The sequence below is a fragment of the Podarcis liolepis genome (assembly GCF_965112155.1).
Source record: "Podarcis liolepis genome assembly, chromosome: 8".
NCBI classification, from domain to species: domain Eukaryota; kingdom Metazoa; phylum Chordata; class Lepidosauria; order Squamata; family Lacertidae; genus Podarcis; species Podarcis liolepis.
The window spans coordinates 44853005-44872839 of record NC_139560.1 but is presented as its reverse complement, the minus strand read 5'-3'; the positions used below and the strand labels follow the sequence as shown (position 1 = coordinate 44872839).

Sequence of the window (19835 nt, the reverse complement as noted above, 5' to 3'; positions counted from 1 at the left end):
TAATTTCCCCGAGTTCATTCTCCTTCCCATATTGCCACTCTATTATTATTGCCTATGTTGCCACTCTAAGGCACCCTGAGTGATGCGTGTGCATTAAAAGGGCAAAGCAAAAATTCTCATCTAAATAAGATATAAAATTCAGCAAATTTTTGAAATCTCAATCCTATTACCTCAGTATTTATATATCTGTGTTGTATATTGCTGAGAAAGTTTGATACTGGGAGCTCTTTCAGCTTTTTTGTAGATTTTGTCAGTTTGAAGAAGAAAACTGGATTAGAATTTATATTCTTTTCCAGGATCGGAATTGATGTCTTTTGTGCTTTGTCTTTTGTCACACAAACACACACACGTCATCTTGCTTTGCAAAAGCATGCTGTATGCAGAAATTGAGGTGCAATGACAAAAATACAGTAATAGAAAGTTAGGGTTTTGTTTTTGCTTTTAATTATTTCCTAACAACAAAAATGAAGCCATAGAGTTCAAGGATCCTTGCATTCCACGGAACAATGTGATGTCAGCATATGTCACATGCCACAGATTCTAAAATACTAACTTTCCATGGGCACTTGCTCTGTGATATCAGTGGAACTTAACATTCATATGATAATCTATTCAACCCTTTTAGGTTTCAGAAACTGATGTTAAATCCACAATTGGCAGCTTGGTGCTTCAAACACTTGGGCTGTGTCCATTTCAGTGAACTTGGGAAACGGTCTTGTGTTTTGTCGCTGAGTTCCACAGCTTTCACTGCAACAGTGAAAAAGCAGGGTTTTTCCCCCAGCAACTGTTTGAAGTCTCCTCTCCACCCTGTTGTATTTACCTGAACTAAATTCTTACAGAAAGCAATCTGAGAAAGAGAAACAGAGTGCTAGGGGAAAAAATCTACCATGAAAAAACTCCCCCTTATTCCAATACCCCATTAGAATCCCAAACGTGAAGTGCTGTTGCATTCAATTTAAATGAGACATTTCGAAGCTGAATGAAATGAATGCAATTGTTTCTGAAAAGCAGATTACAAATAAAGAAATAGAAAGATTAAATGGGGACATTATTGTTCAACAGATGGTGTCAGAATCACAGCAGCATGCTTTTCTCTTTCCTTAATTCAAGAAAGTGAGCACCAGTAATCAATCATCACTGATTAACTAATTATGGTATACTAACATTTTAAAATTGATGGGAAATCTACATTTAAAAACTAAGCCCCGTTCCTGCTTTCTCCCCCTTTTCTGTAAGCCCACGGCATTCCAATACAGTTTCAGGTTGTAAAACAGATTTCTACATTACTAACCTTTAAGCACCACTTTTTTAAAAACACACACACACACACACACACACACACACACATGCACACCAAAAGCAATTGGTTTCCAACAGGCTGGATAATAAGTCTTTTGACCTGCATTCTTCTCTGACCCATTAAGGTCACCTCTGTGCTCGGGCATATAGCTGACTTAGGAAATGCCTCCAAGTCCTGCATTTCATCTCCTGCCCACTCAAAATAAAGCTTTCTTTAAATGTGTCTGTACAGGTCCCAAAAGACCAGGGAGGCATCCCTGTAGTGGGCAATGGAGGGACAGAAGCTTCTGCCTTTATTAATGAATGCAGACCATTATGAGTCTGGCTGGCTCCTGCGCTGTTCCCAGAAGCATATACTGTACGTGACTTAAAATGCTAGAATATTGACACAAAGCGAGCCAGGCAACCCTAAGGAAAATTACTCCTTGGATATAATGTAGGCTCGTAACAGCTATTAGAGTACAAAATAAAACCCTCCGGGATCAAACTGACATATACAGCATTCTACCTACTCCTCAAACATTAGAAGAATTTCTTTGTGAAGGCATTCTCAAGGACAGCATTAAACTGACTTTTGTAGCAATCTGCAACAGCTTTTTGGCTTATAGCTTTTAGTACTAAATCTCTAGTTTGAATCAATATAAGTACTATATCCTCCACATTAATCAATACATTTGGTTCAATACACATTCTATTAAATTATACTTTCTAATCAAGGTTTTCTGCTTCTCTCCCCTCCCCCCCCCCAATCTATTGCTCCCTTCTTCCAAACCTCTTACTGCTAGCTTTCAGTTTGTCCTCGGAAAATGGCAGGATACTTGGCAGTGGTGGGAGAGATAGAGATGAAGTAAAAATGGGCAAAGCCAGCATACCCCAATTACAAGCCCTAATGCCAAGCAGGTGGTTTAATTTCAATAAAATTCCCAGAACTTCCAATCCTAGCTTTCAGGATCAATGATAAAACTGGACAAAGAAATGTTCAAGAACACAAAAAAGGAGATGCACCAAGCAAGGGGGCGGGGAAGATTTCAATTTTTATTTTGGTTAAACAATAAATGACTAAAGGAGAGGGGCAAAACTCAATAGTGAAGGCAAATGAGTAAAAAAAAACCACAGTCAGAGAGGAATTCAGTTACCCATGACCTGGTAACATGCAGCTCCCTTTGAAAAAGCTCAGTTGGTTCAGAATATGCTAACTGGAACTGGCTATGTGAGTGCTTTTATCTGGCTTCCTGACCATTTCTGGGCCCAATACAAAGTGTCTGACCTTCAAGTCTCCTCATGGCTTGCAACCGTGTACGTGAAGGGCTCAGCCGGTAGAGCATGACACTCTTAATCTCAGGGTCATGGATTCTAGCCCCACATTGGGCTAAAGATTCCTGCATTGCATCTGGTCCCCTATTGCAGGACCAGATGGCCCTCGTGGTCCCTTCCAACTCTACGATTCCTGGTTAGGGAAGTTTTTAATGTGTGACATTTTAATATATTTTTAATCTTTGTTGGAAGCTGCCCAGAGTGGCTGGGGAAACCCAGCTAGATGGGCGGGGTACAAATAAATTATTATTATTATTATTATTATTATTATTATTATTATTATTATTATTATTATATTCTATGACTGCTTCTTTTCACATGCATCTACCTACACCTTGAGAACATCAGCCGATGCCTTCTGTTGGGCGATCCATCAAGCAAGGGGCAAAGCTTCTGTTGTTGAAAGGGCCTCTTCAGTGGCGGCACCCTGCCTGAGGAAGTACTCATCAGAAGGGTTCACCTGGTGTCTATTCTAATGTATTTTTGGTGCCAGGCAGATGTATTTTTATTTTCCCAGGACTTTTAAATCTTTTAATGCCTGCTGTTAGCTCTTAAATCTATTTTTAGCACTGATGTTTTATTCTCTTCCCTGTTCCTGATTTTAACTTCAGGTTGTTTTAGCGCTTCATCACATTTTATTGAATAAATCCATTTTATTGTTGTAGCTTTTAATTTTTTTTTACTGTGTTAGCTACCCTGGGAATGTATATTATAGAGTGACCTGAAAAAGTGAAAAATAAAATAAAAACAGAAGAGAAGCAAATGGGAAATGCTCACCTTCCATGGTGAATATCAGCTAGATGGAGAAGAGTGATAGATAAGTTCGCCTTGGCTAAAAAGCTCTACAAAGCTGACACTAGGTTTTGGGACCTGCTTGGGGTGGTAATGGGGGCTTAGGATCCTGTGAAATCATGGCCTCACCTCAAATGCCCCAGAAACACCTCATTTCAGCTCCCACCAGTGGTGGCACATTGCTGGCAGGGCATCTACACACATGGAGCTTTCTGTGGGCATACCGTGTCCTGGGCAGTGTAAGTGCCATTCTACCAATGACCCTCTGACTCCATCAGCCAAGTAGTACGTATGCTGCTCCCTAAAGCTTGTCAGTCAGCTGAATGCCAACTTCAAGACTGCCGCATAAGACAACTTTACAAAACCGGGGGGAGGGGAAGAATATTGGTTATGAATGGCCATTATATATCATATCACAAAACTGTTTGAATAAAAGTTGGGTTGCTCCTCCAAGGTGCCTGGATATGAGATTACCTGAGAACCTTAGGTAAGCCTCTCTGAGTTCCTCATAAGATCAGTGGGGCATAGGTAGAATTAAACAAATATTTGGAGAAGAGGATCTTGGGTCTAAGGAGTGCCAGTGAGATATTTAGATTTGTGAGATAGAAGTTACGACGTAAAAGGGGTCAGTATAGTGCTTTAATCTATATAAGACAAATTTTTCAGTCATGGAACTACAGCGTGTCAAGGCGTCAATCTACATTGCTAAATGATCTAGTGGAAACATAGCCTTATAAAGTAGAGCAGTTTAATGCCAGAGCATGAAATGCTGTTGCATTCTGTGGGCAATGCCTTCCATTTATTTGTATGTTTTTTCTCTGTAAAAGAAACTCTGCACTTTTATGTTTTTGGATTGGAACAGAGATTTCTCTCTCCTCCCCACCCCGAGTTTACAATGAACCTGAAAAGAAACGGCTGAATTTTCTTTTGGCATTTAACACCGTTCTACACAAGACTCTCTGGACAGCACTATATCACTATCACGGAGAAAGGTGAGAGAGCATAGCAAAAGTCAAGGCGAGAAACGGAAAGAAAATGAGGGCAGAAACCAACTTTTTCTTCCTCTATCTTTCAGATTTATTTTTTGGAGAATAATTAAGTGGAATGTTCAAAATTAATTGATCTTTACTAATCTCTTTTCAGTATTCGTAACTGGAAGGAAAGGAGTGCTTTTGGTTCACTCATCCCAAACTAGACTCTGTCACTAGCAAAAGACTGTGTCAGCTGTGATAAAAATCAACACCATTACATATTTAAAGACCTGCAAGTGGGTTTGGACTGAACATAGTTTTGGTACCTTTAATACTTCTGTGTAAGGGAGGAGCTCCTGCAGTGAGTAGGAGCTTTTTTGCTCTGATGTTGCCATGCCTACCTGCCTTCCCAATTCCCAGCAAGGGAGCAAAGAGAGGGTAAGTGGACAACAGCAGCATTGTGAAAGCAAAGAATTTGCCACTCAAGAGTACCAGAGCTATACTTGAGCTCTGGCATATACAATCATTTATGCCTAGGTCTCAAGTCCGATCTATTCATACAGCTGAATGAGGCAGTCAGGTGGACTGCACTGCTTCAAGACAAGAGTTGAAGACATCATTTTTGAAAGCTTCCCTCCATTAAAAATTTCCTGCAAACAGTAAAATCAACACAGCAGGAAAAGGCTGGGTTAGAAACTCTCTTTCTGATTAAAAGAACAAAAACAGCAGGATTTTCTATAGTTTTTAAAACATAGGTGAACTTTCAAAAGTTCCCACATTGGCAGTAGCAGAGTCCATTCAACTCTCTCAATATTCTGCTAACTGTATAGGCCCAGCCTTGGATTTATTCACTTGTGTGTGATATACTGGCTGCATTAGCCCTATTGGGGGATGCTGCTCATGTGTAAAGGCTACACATTACAGTGGTACCTCAGGTTACATATGTTTCAGGTTACATACGTTTCAGGTTACAGACTCCGCTAACCCATAAATAGTACCTCGGGTTAAGAACTTTGCTTCAGGATGAGAACAGAAATCGTGCTCCGGCGGTGCGGCAGCAGCAGCAGGAGGCCCCATTAGTTAAAGTGGTGCTTCAGGTTAAGAACAGCTTCAGGTTAAGAACGAACCTCCAGAACGAATTAAGTACATAACCAGAGGTACCACTGTACATGGAGATGGCTGTGCTAAGCTCTGTCCCCACTCTGCTGTGTCTGTCGCTCTTCAGAAGTTGAAGGTTGCAGTCTGAAGCAAAGAACCTCTTGTATTCATTGAGGTGGACCTGTGTGCCTTCTTCCCCATCACAATCACACTCCCTTCAGTCTTCAAAGTGTATGGAAGAGGTGCAATTTACATGCCACTCTGCCCAACCAAGGCAGAGACAGGCGGGAGGGTGACTCACCCATGCTGAACAATATGCAGCCCCAGGCTGTCCACAAGCTGGGGAAGGTCTCGAGATGGGAAAGCCTGATAAATGTGCATAGGCCATCTACATGTGCTGGAACACTGAGTGTGATAGCAGAGCATGGCTAACATATACAGAACTGTTGTCTCTTTCCAGGGAACCTAACCCAAATCAAGTGGAAACTAATGCCTGACCAAGGCTTACGATTTGTGGGAAATCATACAGCTTGTCCAGTTCAGACAACAAGGCATGGTTGGACTGTGATGTCTGAACTGGGTCCACATGGGAAGTTTTATCCTAAAATGAGTCAGGGCTCTGATGGGCACAGGACACTTTCTAACCTTGATAGAGCACAGCCTTGGTAAAATTAAGAAGTGGGAAGCTGGCAAGCTAGGCAGTGCCCTCTTGCTCAAACTTCTTGCACACATGTTGCTTTTGTTAGGCACAAAATGCCTATGTTAAGCCCGGCCAGTTTGGAAAGAAAACAGAAGCCAGAGGAGGATATCACCACATTTCTATGCCACAGCAGTTCCAGTACAGGAGAGCAACAAGAGACAGAAGGCTTCAATAGGCGAGACCATCTAATCAAATATTCAGGGATTAAGTCAGTGCATTATGGACAGATGTGTTCATGTGCCAGTTGTTTCTCTGCTTCAATTTTTTTTGGCCTTGTAATGTTTAATTTATCATGCTGGTGCTTTTTAAACTAGAACATCTGTAAACAAGCTTAAGTACGACCTCTCTCATTTTATATCCATGCACTGTGCTCCTTCTTCGTGCCTTAATTGTAGATACGTTCAAGACAAATCAATCTATAGCAGGGAAAGAATGAAAAAGCAAAGGAACCTGACAAGCTGTAAGGTGTTTCTCTTTTACGGAATATGCATTCCCTGCTTGCTCAGTTCTGACTCGGGGAACACAACCCATGGTATGCGCATACTACTTCTTTATAGGTCAAAGCCAATTAAACAAATTACTACTAAATATTTAACAGCTCTGTTTAGTAATTAGCAGCAAATAATGGCAGCTTAAATTGATAATCACGCAGATGTTTTTAAAACTAAGCCAGCTATAAAGTTATTTGTATCTACTTAACAAGCTTTGTGCCTCTCTATGTGGCAATAAATAGTTAATTTCTAAGAATTCAATTCACCAAACTTTCATTTTTTTCCATTTAAAGAAAGGATAACATCTAGCTAACAGGATCAGCACATTCTCTTAACTAAGCCATTGCTAGCGTCTCCTGTTATATCTTCTGTAATTTTCAATTACAGTCAACAGGACAGCTGGATTGTTGCATTCATCCTACTATGCCTTACATACACCCTCCTGTTAAATTCCACCTACCCATCATCCATTAGACCTTGGATTTCTTGCAAATTACCCAGCCCTTCATTTCCTCCCATCAGTTCCTCTGTACTGATATCTCTGCCATCTCTGAGCAGTAGAAGCAAGTGAGCCAAGACAATGAAAGGAAGAGAGAACCCTCTCATTGTGCTCCTGCGGAGAAAGTGGTTTCATAATGTCACAGACACTATGAAATAATTGGTTGGAAATAATTATGAGGCTGCAGAAGGCAAATCTGTCTGGTCAGGCTTCTGACATTCCCAAGTGATGGATATTGTCAGAAGCAAGCCAGCAGTGAACCATACTGTGCAAGTTGGAGTTAACTCTTTAACAGCAGAAACACGATTAGCACAGACTTGGCAGAGTATCAGGCCTAACAAGCACAGCAACTCATCTCTGGTAGGTCTTGCCCCCCATGAAGCAGTTGCTGAGACTGAAGCTCCCACCTCCTCACAGCTGCCTAAGTCTCCTCCTCTCCAGGGTTTCCCCCAAGCAATCAGAGACTGCGCCTCCATGCCTGTCTTTGCTTCTCCCACTTCATGTCTCTTCTGCGAGATTTGTGGCAGGGCTTGTCACAGCAGGAGGGAGAGACCCCCATGACTCTTCACCAGCCTGACTCATTTCTGCCTCTTTGTTGCTCTCATCCAAGCTTTCTGCTTCTGCCTCTGATTCTGAACGGCTCTCTGCCACAGACTCTACCAGCTCACTAAGCCTTGTTACCTCTTCAGCTTCTGACACCTCTTCTTCCCCATCTTCTCCCTGTGGCCACTCATCATTGTCCCACCATCACTCCCTGGGGTCTGAGCCTTCTTCCCTTGGTGGTTCCCCATCTGGTTCCTCCCATCATTCCTCTGTGACCAACCAGTCCATATATCTCCAATCAGCCTCAACCAATTTGGCCAACAGTCAGGAATGAGGGGAGTTGTCGTCCAAAATATTTGGAGGGCACCAGGTTGGAGAAAGCTGTTCTAAACAATGGTCCATCTATTTATAAATACAAATGATGAGACATTTACATTTTCCCCCCTGAAGGTCAAGAATTCAGGATGCACTGTAAAAAACCACAAACTTCCAAAACACAAACACAGAAGAGAAAAATTGGAATGAGTTTTCTGTGACATGTTATAAAAGACAATAACATTTTATGTCCTTATTGTGGATCTTGGCTGTAAACTTGTAGTGTCCTCATTCTCTGCTGCCTTGCCCCTGGTGTAATCACTTACACTTGTGCAAAGTGAGTGGAAAATGCTACCAAAGCAGAGTACTGGAGTTTTATAGCTACTCTGTTCAACGGTGGCTGACTGCTCCAGGGGCAAAAGTAATAGAAAATTGTGCACGGAAATTTTCTGATTTTTTGTGGAAACCGCTATTACCATATCCCCTCCACAGTTATCAGTCAGCATCTTTCTTCCTCTTGAGAGTTGTTCCAGTCTCCTAAAAATAATTGATATCTCTGGCGTATGGAAGCTTATGTTCAGAATGTCCAAGACTCTCATTGCTACAACACCAGAGCAGTTCACAATCTATAGTGTTTCCAGCTTTACAATGCACTCTGCTATTACAATGTTATCGTTTCATAGAAGGAAATAGTGCAGAAATGCAGTTTCCTACATAAAGTATCCACTGACTCAGACTGATCTGATAGTTCAGGAGTTAATCAGTTATGGACGATCAGGACAATTGCTCCCCACAATATTAAAGTATAGTGCTGTAAGTCAAGGCCTGATTACAGAGCATATTGCCATAAATTTCTTAAATAGCATTAGTTCCCCTCATACGCAAAGGCGCATTGTCTAGAATAGAAAGTTGCTTAAAGGGGAAAGTAACGGGAAGATGGAAGAAAACAAATGGTGGAAAGAGGAGATGTGCTTGAAATGAAAGTGCTTCAAAAGCTGACTACAAATACACCCACATTAATGAGTGTTTATACACTCACATTAAATATACAAAAAAGGTAGATTCAATTCCATCACGTATTGTGAAATCACTGAGTCATAGGAAACCAAATACGAAATCATGTGTTGATAACAGAAAAATCCAGGTAAAATTGTTTATATGCTTTATAAACAGCACTTTATTCAGAATAGATTCAATTTCAGTTTGGGAATAAATTGTTGGTAGAGCTTGAGACTCTTAATCTCAGGGCTGTGAGTTCATGCCCCACATTGGGCAAAATATTCCGGCATTGCAGGGGGTTGGACAAAATGACTCTTGTGGTTCGTTGCAATTCTTTAGGCGCTTGTGAATGTGCATTTTTGGTTTTCCTACAATGTGTGGGGTGGAAGTTGCTATCTACACACCTGTTCACTATCTTCATATACTCACAAATAAGTAGAGGTAACTGGACCTATTTTAACTTTTTATTTAAAAAGCGATTCTGAAAATTTAGGTACAATAGACATGCTTGAGAGTGTTGGGAAGTCTGCTACATAAAACCTGTATTATTAAGGATGAGATCTATAAATTTACTGATTGTATTTAAATGGAAATTCATGAATAAGGCTTTGCCAAAAATGGATACTGGATAAGCAGACAGTTCCTCAACTCATTTATATACTTTGACTGTGTTTTAGGACAGAGCAATGAAATTGAGTTCATGCAGAAATTCACTTTGATTTTTCTGTTACCAACCCAATATTTTGTATTCTGTCTCCTATGTCTCTATTATTGTATGTATGAATGGACTTGGTTCTATACTGTTCTTCTTGTTATCAATACAATTGCTCTTGTGCTTGTAAGCACATGGCATCTCCTCCCAGTTTCAGGTAACTTTCCCCACCATTACAATTTTCCAGTTACTTCATCATTTTTACAATCTTAGGCTTTCTATTTAAGACAATCAACTTTTGACTATGTTGTCTTGCTCATCTCCATTTATTTTCTGCTCTGCCAAACTCATTTGCTACTGGTCATCTCAGTCCCTTTCTCCACCTCTTTCTCTGCACTTCCTGTTTCACATGCATTCATTAGTGACCTCTTCTCTTGTCCTTTGGGCAGGTGTTCCTCTCTCCCACTCGCTTCCATCTTAAGATGCTGAGAACAGGGTGGCCATTAGTTGTTTGTCTTATAAATCAAAATATTGCGTGGTTTTCTACTACTCTTTAGACCCCCTGAAATTAATGGACCTAACTTAATCCTTCTCCTTAATTTGAATGGGTCTATTCTGAGTAAAACCCATCTGATTACCACCCACTGATGTTGAATGTCTGTCCCTGTTTCTTTCTTCTATCCCATGTTGCTGCAATTACCTTTGAATAAGGAAAACCTTGGCTCAGAGTGAAAAGAACTCTGTATAAGGCTAGCTGCACCATGTCTGTGTGGCAATATGTCCCTTCACCTGTCCCACCACATGTTGCAAAAAAAACCCCCAGATCTGTGTTGTGGAGCTCTGATGGAACGACTGTACTATATATCTCATGTTCCTATGTAACATGCAATCAAAGCTACTGCATTAGATGAGGCAGGAACGCTTCCATCTAATTAAAGCAACTCTTTAAAGTGAAACATTGTCTTGATCCTAGAATAAAGGCAGAATCTTGTCTATCAGAAGGCGATTCATCATCCTACCACACGCTTACAGCATTTGAAAAAGCAAGCTATAAACAAGCAGACACAGTAATGCTGCTACGCATAAAGGGGCAGCCAACAGGAGGCCTCCTTTCTAATCAGTACTCAAAGGAATCTGTCATAGTGAAGTGGCACTTACTCTAATTTAAAGCTCTTATGGTTACTTTACCTTTGCAAAATGTATAAACTAATAACTTTGCTAAACTGCCTTGGCATTCAAAATATATAAACAACAAAAGCACAACAGCAAAGGCTTGAGCTTAAAAGGCGGGAGAGAGAGAGGAGCTTCGCCCAGAATCTGCTCTTGCCAGCATGGAAATAAAACATGGGATTCAGGATTGTGTTATGCTTGAAGTTCCCCCAGTTCAAAAACATCTCCACGACAGATCCTCCATGTCAGCAAGATCTCTGCTGTCACACCATCACGTGCCAACTCCTATTGCTGCTGCAATTTCTGTTTCGCTTCTTGAAAAACTACCTGTAGCTCAGTTATCAAGTCATATTTGCCATACAGAATGTACCAAAGAGAAGCTCCTAATATGTGCTGGATTCTAACCTTCCCCATAATGCAGACATGTTCGTGCTGCTTGCTGTCCGCTGTAACATTTGCTTGTAACTTCATGAGTCCAGCATATTTATTATGTACAGCAGCCATTCTCAAATGTCAGCATGCACAATACATTTGCTAAAATGTGAAATGGCATATACCTATGTTCCATGTTTGTATGCTTGTCTACATTTGCCTTTTTATCCCAAACTGCTTTGGCAGGGTAGCTTTATTTATTTATTTAGGCATTTATGCCTCACCCTTCTGGGGCAAATGCAGTACCCAGGGTGGCCTACAACATTTTTTTTAAAAAAAGAAATCATAAAACATGAAAAGAAAATCAAGAAATGTTATGGTACAGAGTGCATAGGACTGCAGCCTGAAAGCCGCATTTCAGCATTTGTCATCCGATGGCATGAAAGTAATGTCAGAAGCCCCAGGCCACATGGGAGAGACTGCCCACTGAGACTTCTTCCTCATACACACCAGGGTCACCCCTTCTGGAAATGGGTGTATGTGGTTGGGAAAGGTACCATTAGAAAACTCAGAAGGTGCAATAGGTGGCATTTTAGAAAAACAGCAACATTTCTCTTGGGAGGTAACTCACCAAACATCCTCCTTCCCAGGGAAAGGAAAACATGGCAAGGGTTCTTGAGTAAGCACTCTTGTGATATCACCTACCAGCAAGACTAGTCCCATCCCTTGTCTCACGCCGACTTGAATGTTTGCAATCCTTACAAACTAGTGCAATGCTGCCAAGGTAATTCAAATGATTCACTAGCAACTTGACTGTCTCAGATCAAACTAGTTATATTTTACACTATGTACAGAGGGTGTGGGTGGGTGTTGCTGGGCAAAAAGCACTGAGGGGACGTCTTGCCTTAAAGGACAACAGCTACCAGAGTTTAACAGGACTACAAACTCATCAAAGGCTTGACTTCCATGTATACCTGCAATCCCGCTTCCCCCTTCTCTAGCACCCTAATGCAAACATAATTAAATCTGCCGTTGGATTTAATCCATTTTTGTACTACTTCATAATAACCTAAACAGGGATTAAATTTATTCTACTGCTCTGACTGATTGTGGGGAGGTGGTGGGGGAAAGACTGGAGGCTAAAGTCCAAACTGTATGGGACATTAGTGTTTAAACAAGTCAGTGGAACCCGGCCATTTTTATCTGGAGAGGCTGGGGAGTAGTCCGGTGGCCCCCGTCTGGAATATGCTCCCAGTCTGGATCAGAACCCTGTGCTAGTTTTTATGAGGGATGAAAATGGGCCCCTTCTAGCTGTTTATTGTCCACGAAAGTGCTATTTACTTCCTGTGGCTTGGCCATGACTTACTGGAAGTGGTCTTGCATGCGGACAGGTAAGATAAAAGAGGGGAGGCCGGAGAGCAGCTGTACATAGACTTGAAATAGGGAAGGAGGCCAGTGGATGCAAGAGAGAAGGCTGCCTATGTTCAATGGCGCTGTGGCAAGTGATGAGGCAACATCCTAAACAATATTGTACAAAGGGGTAGCAGATTTCATTACACTCCCCTCTCAGCTCATTATGGAAAGTCTTGCCCACCCCTAGGCCACATATTCAGGGGAAGTAGGTCAGCTTATAGTAGATCAAAACTCACAACCATTTAAAAGCTGCTCTGTATAGTGTCTTATTTTAGACAAAACAAGTTTGTACTGAGTATGAGAAGACTGCATTACATTCATTTGTGAATGTGATATTCTACTTTTCATGCTATTGTAAAGCAGTTAAAATTCAAAAAAATTACACCTTCCCACATAAATAGAGCAAAATGAAAACTGACTTTAAGCATAAAATCAGTTGCATATGTATATACCGAGCAGCTGAAAAGTTTGCCATCTCTTTGTAGACAAGACTACTTTGTAGACATTTTTTTTTAAAAAAAATCAAAGCATTTGCTCTGTTAAAAACCATTTTAGGGCAATAGTGTGAGTTACAATGCTGTTTGTAGCAGAACGCACATCACTTTATGCTGACCTGACAGTACATTCCTTCAAACCCACTTTGGGAACATAATAAAAAAGCCAAATTTGCAAGACTGTACAAAACTTTTGCTGTTAGTAACGTATATATCACACAAATTACAGCAGGCTGCGCATTCATAATGTTTTGTACTGATCCTAGTAAGTCAGCCTTTATTTTGAAATGTAAAGCCAGCAAAGTAAATCGGTGAGAATTATTTTCCTCAGAAAACATAATTCTACTGATAGGTTATAATTCAAGGAAGAAGAAAATGATTCTGCATGTGCGAGGGGAAATGACACAGAGACACAAAATGCCGGCTTTAAGTTAAACAGAAAGAAAACCAAAATAATTACGGAAAACAATGAACAGGATGTACAGTGGTGCCCCGCAAGACGAATGCCTCGCAAGACGGAAAACTCGCTAGACGAAAGAGTTTTCCGTTTTGGAGGTGCTTCGCAAAACGAATTTCCTATGGGCTTGCTTCGCAAGACGACAATGTCTTGCGAGTTCCTGCTGGGTTTTCCCCCCTTCCCCCCTTTTTCTAAGCCGCTAAGCCGCTTATCAGCTGATCCGATCAGCAGATAAGCCACTAAAAGCCTCTAATAGCACTAATCCGCTAATCCTTCAATGGGCTTGCTTCGCAAGACGAAAAAACCGCTAGACGAAGAGAATCACAGAACGGATTCTTTTCGTCTTGCGAGGCACCACTGTAATTGAAAGACTGCAGCAACAATTAGGGATTGAAATGGTGAAAAAAGTTAAATATTTAGGGATTACACTAACCACTAGAGGTATTGATTTATTTCACGATAATTATGTACCAGTATGGAATAAGATAAAAAAGGACCTGGAGGTGTGGGGTAGAATGAAATTCTCATTTTGGGGAAGGATTGCAACAATAAAGATGAATGTGCTACCGAAAATGTTATTTTTATTTCAAACAATACCATTAATAAAAGGAGTGACAATATTTAAAGAATGGCAAAGAATATTATCAAGATATATTTGGCAGGGCAAGAAACCAAGAATTAAATTTAAGATATTAACTGACGCAAGAGAAAGAGGAGGTTTCGCCCTGCCCGACTTGATGTTATATTATGAAGCGTCATGTCTTTGTTGGTTGAAAGAATGGATGAAGTTAGAAAATAATGAATTATTGTATTTAGAATGTTATGATAATAGATTTGGTTGGCACGCGTATTTATGGTATGATAAAAAAAGGAATACATAAAGGGTTTGAGAACCACATCTTTAGAGGATCTTTGATTGGAGTTTGGAATAGGTATAAAAATGTATTAGAACCAAAGATTCCGCATTGGTTATCACCATTAGAGGTTATGAGTATTAAAAAGATAAATATGAGCGGGAGATGGATAACGTATGAGAAACTATTAAAAAAGGAAGGAAATAAGTGGAAATTGAAACCATATGAAGAAGTAAAAGAATATGTTAAGGTTTGGCTGCATTATTTTCAGTTAAATGAAATGTTTAAAAAAGAGGTTTTAGAGAGGGGATATTCTGAAAAAGAATCTAGATTTCAACAAGAAATCTTAAACAATGAAGTGAAAATTTTATCTAAAATGTATAAAATATTGTTGGAATGGAATACTGTGGACGAAGAGGTTAAATCTGTTATGATTAGTTGGGCTAGAGATTTCGGATATAATATTGAATTTGAGAAATGGACTAAACTATGGAAGGATGGGTTAAAGTTTACAGCTTGTACTACGATTAAGGAAAATGTTATGAAGATGTTATATAGATAGTATATAACACCAGTAAAACTGGGTAAAATGTATAAAGTGTGTAATAAATGTTGGAAGTGTAAGGAGACAGAAGGAACATTTTACCATATGTGGTGGGAATGTAAGAAGGTAAAAAGCTTCTGGGAGATGATCTATAATGAGTTAAAGAAAATGCTGAAATATACTTTTGTTAAAAAACCAGAAGCTCTCTTGTTGGGAATACTGGATAATGAAATTAGTAAAAAAGATGTGAAATTAGTTTTGTATGCAGTAACAGCAGCCAGAATTTTGCTGGCACAGAAATGGAAACAGGAAGAGATGCCCACGAAAGAAGAATGGAGGATGAAACTGATGGAATACGCAGAAATGGACAGATTGACAGGGAGAATTAGGAACCAACGTGACCAGAGATTCTCTGAGGACTGGAAATTTACAGAGTATATCAAAAATTTCTGTGATGAGCAAATAACGTTCATTGGCTTTCAAGAAGCTCTGTGAAATTACTGTTAGAAATATTGTTTAAAAAATATGATGTGATTAAGAGTATTTGAATGCAATATAATATTGGGAAATGTGAGACGAGGATAAAAAATAAACAGAAAATTATCAGACAAGCTGAGGGAAGTTCTGGAAAAAAGGGTTTAAGTTAAAAATGGATGTATAATTTTGTAAAAATGTTTTTTTTATGGAAAATCTAATAAAAATATTTATTTTAAAAAAAGAAAAAGAAACACAAAATGCCATTTTCATCCGATTCCATTCATAGTGGGATCCTATTCATCAACTAACACACAGCATTTAGCCCATACAGAAACATTTTCCTGCAGGTATGGTGTAAATCTAGTTCCTTGGTAACTGACAACTGAAGTCACACAGTCTTGAAAGGCTGAACTTCCAAACTGGGCTAAATCTCAGTGATTTGTCCTCATTTAATTTTTCTTCATTTGTATCTGCATTTGCCCCATTTTTAACTGTTTAAACATTATTAGATCTTAAGCAATTCAATGTTTTTTAATATTATTTCACCTGTCAAGAAACAATCCAGGCATGTCATACCCTTTTGGCTTTTTGTTCTTGTTTACCGGGCATGGTGTTTGTTGAACTCGCCTCCAGATCATTCTATACCAGATGTACAGTTAGAGGAAAAGTCACTCTTCTATCTCAAAGCACTTGTGTGATCTGAAGCCTAGTGCCTTGTCAGTCCTGTTCCTTCCCTCTGAAGGCCCTGCTTTGGGGCGGCTGGGGGGTCGATTTAGAAATGAGATGATTTTTCTACACAGCTTCAGAAAAGAGATTCTGATCTGACTGGTTGATCTGCACACTCTAGGACAGAGCATTAATTTTGCACAGGGTGACGAGGCACACCAAAAGCAGTGCATGAGGTTCATACAGTGGGTGACTACGATTGCTTGGGAATTTTTATTTCCTGAGGGAAGCAAGGTAGCAAAATATCTGGGACTGACCCTGGATGCTCAGACCTGGCCCCTGGGGCATTTCCAGCTACTCTGATGCACAGACAGTAAATTTAAGAACAGTGCACTGAGTTTATGTTAGAGGTCTTGCTGCATTTTGACCCAGGTTAATTCATTCTTCAGAGGCTATAAAACAGAATCTTGAATTGACACCACTTCTCCCCTTCTCTCCCCACCCCCCACTCCCATCTCCAATTTTGGCCCCTATAGCTTTCTTAAAGCAGTAGTGAGTGGGGTGGCCCCTTCCCCCCCTGTAATTTGTAGTTTGGCCTTCAGAGTCAGTGACAGAGTAAGAATTAGGAGGAAGTTCCAGGCATTCTGTCTAGCGTTAAATCCACACACTGCCTCTCAATGAATACATTGAAGTAATCCTCAGAATTCCATCTGTACACTGCTTCCCCACACAAAATAGATTACTACTTGTCATCTTTCATAATCTCCCCTACTTGTTTTACCTTCTTCCACCCTCTCTCTCCAACTATACATATTATAAATGCTTGAAAGGTTACGTAGTACTTGTTTTCTCATTGCTGAGATGAGAGAGAGAGAGAGAGAGAGAGAGAGAGAGAGAGAGTGTTTTGTAGGCATTCCTATGAAGCATCCTCTCTCTGTGTGTATGTGCTGGAAGACAAGCCCAATGAAACGAAGGGAGGGAGATGCTGAACAACACCGCACAAAGTTGCCGACTGTTCGGCTACAAGCCAGAAAATGAATCCAATTTTTCATTCTGTCATTATAAATATTTCAGTGCAAATGGTACTGATTTTCTGCAACTGTGGTTAAGCAGAGGGCCTCTGAGTGAATATTTTTTTTAAAAAAATAAAACAGAAAGGGAAAAAAATAAAGAGTGAAAAATAAAAAGAGGAATACAGGGAAAAGAAATTAGCGTAGGCAACCAATTAATTCCTTCCCTTAAATGTACAAGACTCTGGGAGAAATTGTACAATGATGTAGCACATGACTCAAAGAAGGATGGGAAAAAAAACATTTACCCTGCTCTTCTTCTGACAGTTTCTCATAAAATATCTGCAGTCCATCTATCTTTTAGTACTCCAGGCTCCTCTGGAGAGCAGAAAATAGTAGTTTAAAGCTCACTTCTGTGCCAGTCTGCAGGAGATTGCTTTCCACAGGACCCCTGCTGATGGAGGCCTAGGGGAAGAGGCCCAGGAGTTATTCAATCAGCCCAAGACTCTGGGGCGGCTGGGGGTCCTTTGAGGGCTGATTATAAAGCTGCCCTCCTGTTGCCTGCCTCAGAACAGAACGAAATGAGCAGCCTCTTGCTGAGCAGATTCTGCAAGAAGGAATTTCACCTGTCATGGAGTTTGTCAGAATTTCAGGATTTATCTTGGTGCAAAATTAATAAAATACCAAGAAGGATTTCAACCTGACTACTCAGCCATGTCATCTCAAAGTGATCTTTCACCTAAGAAAACCTAGACACTGAGCTTCTCAAGTCATTTTTGCCCTACTTTATTATTTTTTTATAAAAAAAACCCATGGAACTTTTGTATGATGCTTCACTCACCATACGGTGCTTTTAAAGATAATAATAAAAAAGCCCAGGCTTTTTATATAGAGCTATACTTGCACTAACTCCAGTCAATGCCTGCAGTGTGATATACGGTGTCCATGTAATAGATAGAATGGGAGAAGGGAAGTCATGCTGTAGTTTCCGGACTCTCTCTCTCTCTGTGTGTGTGTAACCAAGCTGGAAGATCTCCTGAAAGCTTCCCCTTTGTTTAATCAATTTTACTCATGTTCTGAAATGGCAGAATAGCAAAAGGGAAGGTGGATAAGCTTGCTGCTTCTTAAAAAAACAACACCCACCTAGCACTGGCTGAGTGCTCCAGTGACCCAGGGGACTGCCCAACTGAGAACATTAACATGATTTTATTTTGAAAAGCTCTTCCTCAGAGGAAAACAAGGAGTTAAAAAAATGGCATGGGCCATGTTGGAGAGGTTTATCACCAGTGACATCATACACACTATCCAATGGATGCTGAGATTCCTGCAGTGTTCCAAATGTCCTAGGAAGTTGGGGGGGGGGGGAGGAATCAATGTCTTGCTGTCTGAGAGCTAGCAAAATGAACCATTCCCAAAACAGAAAAGCTTCCTTAAGGGAAGGTATTTTGATCCTGTGCAACAAATTCTTGGTTTTCTATCTTTTGTGCTATAAAACAAGGCAGAGAGTATGTAAAGACACTTCCAGTGGTGAGAAAAGAGAACTTCATCATAGTTACACAGCCTACCAATGTTCTGGGAGAAAGCCTAGGTAGTTGCTAATGTTGAACATTTCACCTGACATTTGTGGATACTAAACCTCAGTGAAAAAAAAGCTCTGAAAGATTATAAACACGCACAAACACAAAGGTCATTTTTGCAATTCACAACACACTGAGCCTCTTATGATATCACATCTGTTAAAGTTATTCACAGGCAACTGAGGTCTAGATTTGATTTATGTTCTAAAGTTGTGTTAACAACAAACTGCATCGACACACACTGTGAAATACATAAATATATTATTGTTGCATTGCTACTATCTGTTTATATCTTTCCATCTTATTTGTAGTCATAGAACCCAGGGCAGCAGCAAGGGGTCATGGTAATAAGAGTGCCATCCTAAATCTCTGTGGTCCAATTCTGACCCTCCTATTGTGTACTCCAGGCTCTTGTCACAGCTCAGTTCTCTTCAGACAGCCCTTTCACCCAATAAAAAAAATCTTCATATGGGGTCTATTTTAGAAACGACACTGTTTGCTTATATTTTCTGGTCATGTGATTCCCATGCCTTGGGAAACGTGGAGGCAATTAACTCTCTGACTCTGAAAGGGCTGCCTCAGTTCAGAGAGGAAATAAGCATGAGGAAAGTGAAAAATAGTTGCAGGCACAAATTAGGCGATGGGTGGGTAAATACTGTTCAGTTTGCTACATTTCAGGCAAATGTGGGATGCAAATGCTTCAAGAAATAAAAGGTCAGTGTGCCAACAAATCAGCAGAAGATCCAGAAAACTGACAAAAGCCATTTAGTTCATCACTTTTCCCATACAGAAATTCCATCAGGAAAGCAAAGCAAATTAGAGACTCCAAAGTCTTTTAAAAAGAGCCAGACACCCATCAGTATAGTGTTTTAAAAAACGGGGCCTATAATAAATCTCTCTTCTGGCTCTTTTCCATTTAGACGACAATTTAACATTAATACACACCATCAAGCCACTTCTACCAGGCAGAAGTACTTTGACAGTTTTAACACCAAGAGATCTCGCGGCAAAGAGAGCTGGCGAAGGCACGCAAGTGAATGCACAGATGGTGGGAGGGGACGCAGGGTGCTCTCAGCAGGCTACAGTAGAGATGCATTAACTCCACAGAGGGATAAGGACTTCCCACCA

At 40.3% G+C, this 19835-nt stretch overlaps 2 protein-coding genes across 27 annotated transcripts in view; one reads left to right on the top strand and one right to left on the bottom strand.

Moving 5' to 3' along the window:
• Nucleotides 1-19835, bottom strand: part of ZNF521 (zinc finger protein 521) — a 304344-nt gene that overhangs the window by 4654 nt on the left and 279855 nt on the right. The gene's annotated exons all lie outside the window — the stretch shown is intronic.
• LOC310713520 (uncharacterized protein) overlaps nucleotides 1-19835 on the top strand; it is a 145593-nt gene that overhangs the window by 115695 nt on the left and 10063 nt on the right. Inside the window, exon 7 of one of the 4 annotated variants that reach the window (XR_014529288.1) lies at nucleotides 2962-4203. The exons of 2 other annotated variants lie outside the window; for them this stretch is intronic. The gene's annotated coding sequence lies outside the window, so the exon portion shown is untranslated. Of the gene's footprint in view, nucleotides 1-2953; nucleotides 4204-19835 lie in introns of those variants that run through there. One more of the 4 variants, XR_014529289.1, reaches the window with a different exon arrangement.